The following is a 6611-nucleotide window of genomic DNA, read 5'->3' on the forward strand; positions in this document are numbered from 1 at the left end:
TTGTCCAGTTGAGCAGTGGGAGCTGCGCCAGAGCACCAGCAGCAGCCAGGGAAACAGTGGGATTTTTCCAGTGTTCAACTTGGACACCACAGCCGGCTCACCTGGCTCTCCTGGCACCTGTGTTTGAAATCAAACCGTGCTCTGTAGCTCAGTTCTTGTGCTGGTGCTTCAAGACAAACTCAGTACCACTGTACATCCCAGATGACAGATGGATTTTTCTTTTTAATTAGGAGCTGCTGCAGAAGATGAACTGGGATACAAAGCAGATTCTCATCTTCATTCCTTATAGGGGTGCCAGGCATATAAACAAGTCTGGAGGCTCTAGCCTGACATGGTACCTGGGCCTTGTGGTTGTTCATATTCATGGAATTGTTCAGCCTGGAGAAGAGGCAGCTCAGGGGAGACCTCACTGAGGCCTTTCAGAACTTAAAAGGGGCTTATAAAAAAGCATTAGAATAACTTTACATGGTCACATAGTGATAGGACATGGGGAAATGGTTTGAAGTTAAAAAAAGGAGAGATTTAGATTAGATATTGGGAAGAACTTTTTCCCTGTGAGGGCAGTGAGGCCCTGGCACAGGGTGCCCAGAGAACCTGGGGCTGCCCCTGGATCCCTGGAAGTGTCCAAGGCCAGGCTGCATGGGGCTTGGAGCACCCTGGGATTGTGGAAGGTGTCCCTGCCCATGGCAGGGTGTAGAACTGAATGATCTTTGATAATTTTCCCAAACCCAAATTCTGTGATACCATTCTGTGTTTCTCATTGCAGGTGTTGTGGCAGTAACACAACACAAACTGCTCTCCCAGGACATTCATCTGAAAAACAGCAGAATAAGAAGAGCAAACAATAAATCATTCCTGAACAAGGGAGCTCTGAACTCAAAAATCTTGACGTGGAGACGTTATCTGAGCGTTACTGAGTTCTTGCTGTCTCTAAGCAATAGCTGCACACCTCAGCACCACGTGCAGTGAATAACCACTGATGTTCTGCTGCTCCTCTGCTAGCTTCCACTCCCCATGAAAATATCCCACTGCTGCAGGGCTGCCTTGCTTCACAGTCTGACCATCCCTGCTGAGGGTTGCTGCTTTGGACACATTCCACTATCCCAGGTTGCTCCAAGCCCTGTCTAACCTGGCTTTGAACACTTCCAGATTGAATGCTGAGTCCAAATGTTTATAAGGAAAAATATTTCCATCTACACGTCAGCAGTGATCTACCCAGTGGTGCAGGAGAGAAACAAAAAGCTGATTTTTCTCTTGCCACAACCCCAGCTGTAAGAAATGTGAACAATGAGGCACAGAGCACCACTGAAGTTCCAAAGAAAACAAGGTTACATGCAGACAGACTTGAGCCAGATAAGCTGACACAATCTGTATCCCATATGAGAAGCTTTGCCAGGGAATTTGAAGCCAATCTTTGCTTCCATTTTTAAGCAGAAAATCCTTATGTCAAAAAAAAAAAAAACCAAACCTGTAGAGAAAAGCATGGACTGAGTATTTGGGGCAAAAGACATAAAAATAAACATGCACCACTGAATATTGGAATCTTGGGAGAATCTTTCTGTCTTTAGCACTACAAACAAACAATCAAAAAACCCCACCAAACGACCAAATGCAGGGCACAGTCTGAAATGGCAGCATGGTTTGAATATATTTTAAGGTTTCCTTCCTCAGAGTGCTGTGGAGCGGGGTCAGCACACATTAGAAATGGCACACGCAGGGTCAGGCAGCCCAGCCAAGGGGATCAGACAAACTCAGGCAGTATTCTCTAAATCCCAGGGAGCCGTGGAAGTGTCAGCCAACATGAGCAGGGCCTTGCTGTGAAAATACCTTGCAGTTATTTCACTGAATGGGTTTTTAGGCTGTATTAAATGCAAATTAACTTCTTCTTGCCATGGCATGGGGGTTAGAAAGAGGCAGGGCACTCATCTACTCAGCTCCCCACAGCACTCAGGAAAATGTGATTTTTTGACTGACCCCCTGTTTGAATTATCCTGCCAGCCACAGAACAAAAGACTGCTTTATTAGATTGCTTGCCTCCAGGATTTTCTCAGGATTTAATGATCCTAGCCATGACTGGGAAAGAACAGAGCATGGCAAATACTGTAACTTTCCCTAAAATTTTAAATTAAACTAGAAGAGAGCACAGTGACATGCGAAACCCTTGACAGCTTTCTGGACGAATACAAGTTGGCATTTGGTAGTTGTGTTAAAATAGACATAATGGCTTGTTAGAGCTCCAGTGTCTTCACCAATACTTCCTGAGTGAGCAGGAGGGCTGGACACAAATCCTGGGTTTAAAAGGCCACAGTGCTGGTTCCAAAGTAAATAATTGTGAATTACTCAACTGACAGCACACAGCTCTGCCTGAAAGGAAAGGTACACCCTGGTCTGAAAGAGAAGGCTCTGACAGGTTTTATGCCTTTCACAAACACATATTTATGGTATGTGAATGCACCTTGTGTGTCTCTGAGTGGTGGGGTTTATATCTGAAGGCAGGTTTAGATAAAAGATTGGAAAGAAATTCTTCCCTGTGAGGGTAGTGAGGCCCTGGCTCAGGTTTCCCAGAGCTGTGGCTGCCCCTGGATCCCTGGAAGTGTCCAAGGCCAGGCTGGACAGGGCTTGGAGCACTCTGGGATAGTGGAAGATGTCCCTGCCCATGACAGGGATGGAATGGGATGAGCTTTAATGTCCCTTCCAACCCAAACCATTCTGTGACTCTGTGACCTTAGATATGCAAACAGTGAATCCAAAGCATTGCAAAGTGGGGGAGGAGTGTAAGATTAAAACCTCAGCATGCTCAATTTTACACCTGTCCAGGAACCACAGCCTCAGTGAGAAGGTGCTGGAGGAGATATCAGTCACTTTCTGAGTGGAGATTTGATGTCTTACCCATGATAGCAGACCATGGTACTCCTGTGACAGCGGCTGGCAAGACCAGGTAGCTCAGGACCTTCTGTAGCAGCCACATCTCTATCCCACACTGTCAGAAGGGAGACAGGATGTCATGAGAGATGTCATTAAACGTTTTATGTCACCAATACATCAATGCAAGACCCTGGCTGAGCTCTACATTCACACAGTAATGACAGTCCCCAAATCACATCGTAATGCTCATTTCATTTCTTCCCAAAACATCCGTGATGGAGGAACATAGGAAACAAAGCCTTAAATTTGCATTCCCTAGGAATTTGGGAAGCAGATTCATTAACCTCTAGAACAGCTTATTTAATACTACAGCAGGAGGTAAATCCTTCTATTTGCTGTATATTATTGCAGAAGAACATGTCATAATTTGTAATCTAAATCCTCAATCTTGTGAGCATTTGATGAGCACATGGGAGGTTTATTTGTCTGATTGTTCTCCCTGAACTAAATGCATCCATGCCTTTAAGAAATGTAATGTTGGCTTTTTTAAATGTGCCCAGGATATAGGGTTTGTTTTAATATGAGAAGAATCATTAAATAATTATTCAGCTTTTTCATATCCATGTTAATGGTTTCTTGTTACATATAAATACTATCACAACGGCAAAGGGACAGATGATTCAGATGGAATGTGTAAGTAGTTTTCAAAAGTATCCAGAAGCGCATGTCAAAGAAAGAATAAGTGATACTTCCCCCACGAACTACAGCTTCCAACTACTTTCATCCCAGAGAATTCAGTGAACCTTATGTGGTTTTTCTACTTGGTAATCCTCAGCAGGTCTGTCCAAAGTCCTGTTTTAATTTCCTTTTTAACCCCGGAAAGCTTTCTACATCCACAACCTCTGGCAAGGAGTTCTAAGGTTCAGCTGTCCACAGCATGAAGAAACATCTCTTCTTCCCCTGTATTAATATTGAAACATGCAAATCCACACTGACCTTCTTTCCTATGTTTGTTATTTGGGGTTTTCTAAATTATTAATTTACCCCGAGTTCTCGTGGTTTTGCCATGTTATCATGGCTTACATACGGATAATTTCCATTTTCCTGCTGTCACTGTCTCAAGAACGCTGAGCAAACCCGGAGCCTCTGGGCTCCCTCTTCCACTCCCCGGCTCACACTCCAAGGACAAAGAAAGCATCCGGATCCTCGAGGCAGCTCTCAGTGGTCTTTCACTTTCTGCCCAGGTTTTACAGGAGGTTAAAGTGGCTTGAAGTCTTCTGACACCCTGCTGCTCGTCCCTGTCCCGCTCTGCCACGATGGTTTTGGTGAGGACAGCTGCGAGGCAGATCAGAGACCGGAGCCAGAAAAAAAGAGGGGATGCACCTACTCCTCCCTGTGAGCTCTGTCAGCTCCGTGCTCGGATTCAGAGCGGAGCCCCGGGGCAGGCGGGGCAACCAAAAGGGGCACTTCAGCAGGAGGTGAGAGTGTTTTAAGCTTTGAGGAGGTTTCACGTTACGTTCACCCTGGAGTCAAGCAGCAGCTCGGAATATTTTTATCAGCAGGGAGCCCCGAGTACTTTGACTTTTAAAAGCCTGAACAGCATAAGCAATAAGCCAGATGTGCCTTCTGTGCTAAATGCAGCCCCATCACCGGGGTTTCATTCTGTGTCCATTTGCAGTCCATGTGAAACGGGGACTAAAGGGCATGATGCCTCTGGAAAGGGAATTAATAATCAATTACACATTTATACTGGCAAAGAATCCCACCATTTTAATACTTAAATGAACAGAGTGGGAATAAGCTTTGATTTTTTAATGTTACTTCCTACTTCTCTCTGCTGGGAAGAACTGCTTGGCAAGGCAGGGCAGGCAGAGCCATATCTGCACCCCAGCTCAGGCAAGGACCAGGGGCAAGGCATTGTGCTAAAACAGAGCACTCAAGCCCAGGGTTGGCAGGTTCACGGGCAAAAACTCCAAGCAGGATTTCTCAGGTTTCCACAGCAGCCTGATCCAATGTTACAGCTGCCCTGTGCCAGGGCTGACCTGAGCACCTGCAGCTGAAGTCCTGGGAGGGGCAGGGAAGAGGCTGCAGAACCTGCTGGTGCACTCAGGGCTGTGACAGTCACCTCCTTTCTCATCATTGTTTGTCCCCACACCTTACAAAGGTCACTCTTTGGAGAAGCTGGTGTGAAACCCTTGGTGCACAGACATCGTCCCTCACAGGCCAGATTCACCTCGAGGTATCCAGGGGCCACCGGTTTGGGGTGCAATGATGTGTAGATGCTCCCAACAGGCTCTGCCTGGGCTGGGATCACACCAATGGGGCAGACAGCAGGGCAGTGACGTGGCAGCATTTCTGTCCCCTTCAATGACCTGTCAAAGGGCCATAAAGATGTTCTGAGGGCTGGAGCACCTCTGCTCTGGAGCCAGGCTTGAGAGACTTGGATAAGAGAATACTCCAGGGAGACCTCAGAACCCCTTCCAGGGCCTAAAGGGGCTCCAAGAGAGATGGAGAGGGACTGGGGACAAGGGGCAGGAGTGACAGGACAAGGGGGCTTCCCACTGCCAGAGGGCAGGGATGGATGGGATATTGGGAAGAAATTGTTCCCTGTGAGCGTGGGGAGGCCCTGGCACAGGGTGTCCAGAGAAGCTGTGGCTGCCCCTGGATCCCTGGAAGTGTCCAAGGCCATGTTGGATGGAGCTTGGGACAATCTGGTCCAGTGGAAGGTGTCCCTGCCCATAGCAGGGGGTGGCACTGGATGATCCCTTCCAACCCAGGCGATTCTGGGATTCTATGAAAGATGTTGGCACTCATCCGGGACTGTGGCTGAGAATGAGGAGGAGAATCCTGTGTCCAAGGCAGAGGCCTAATCCTGGGAGTGCAGGACAGAGACTGAGCACTCAGGTGCTGAAGTGACCTGGAGGAGAATGGAAATGCAGATGAGAACCCATATGAGCCTCCCAAGAGTCCAGCAGATGCCAGACAAATCCGAAGCATCGAGGCAGGTCCAGGAAGCCAGGAGCAGGTCAGGATCATCAAGGCACAAGGCAGGGCACAGAGAGACCTCAGCACCTCTCAGGCAAGAGAATGAGCTTCAGTGCAGCTCCTGAAATACAGGAGACCTCAAACAGGTCCTCCCACACAGCACAGAAGGACCCAAGGCTATGGCTGAACCCTGTCAGAGCTCCCCCCAGCACAGGCAGCCACAATTCCAGGGGAGGGAGGAGGCTGTAGAGCTCAGTGGTGCATGCAAGGCCCTGATGAAGTCTCCCCTTTCCCTGTACATCCTCTTGTCACGCTGCATTAACATTTAAGGCCAGACACAGGCCAGGAGCCTCTCCAGCTGACCAGGACTGTGAGGGAGATGTTTGCAGCTTTGTGCTCCTTAAAACAGAGTCTTCCTCTCTCTGTTCCCTCTCCCCCTGTCACTCACAGCATCTTCAGGTTTTACAAGTCATCAGCTGCTTCATACTGGAGAACTCTGGTGTTTCTTGGGAACTAACAGGTCACTCAACACTGGATAAATGTTATGACAGTTCTTCCACTAAAGAGCTGTCATTCCTCCTCCTCCTCAGGCAGTGCTATGGCAGCTGAAAGCACTGACAGGGCATAGTGTAAAAGCTCAGGCATTTTTCTGCCCCACAAATAAGTTAATTGACTGTATCTCTACCTGTAAATGAAAAAAGTCAGGGTTCATCCTCTGACCTGAGAGCAGGTTTTCTGTTGAGGTAGCTGAACTGTGCTCG

General features: G+C 47.7%; 1 long non-coding RNA gene across 1 annotated transcript; it reads left to right on the forward strand.

The window, feature by feature from the left end:
- The first annotated feature begins 247 nt into the window (after nt 1–247).
- Nucleotides 248–1534, forward strand: LOC121671922. The gene is made up of 2 exons (XR_006018670.1): nt 248–334; nt 767–1534. It is a non-coding gene; the product is annotated as an uncharacterized LOC121671922 (long non-coding RNA).
- Nucleotides 1535–6611: the final 5077 nt, after the last annotated feature.

The sequence above is a fragment of the Corvus kubaryi genome, unplaced genomic scaffold, assembly GCF_017639235.1.
Source record: "Corvus kubaryi isolate FWS band 111438036 unplaced genomic scaffold, C.kubaryi_AGA036_p1.0 37398, whole genome shotgun sequence".
NCBI classification, from domain to species: Eukaryota; Metazoa; Chordata; class Aves; order Passeriformes; family Corvidae; genus Corvus; species Corvus kubaryi.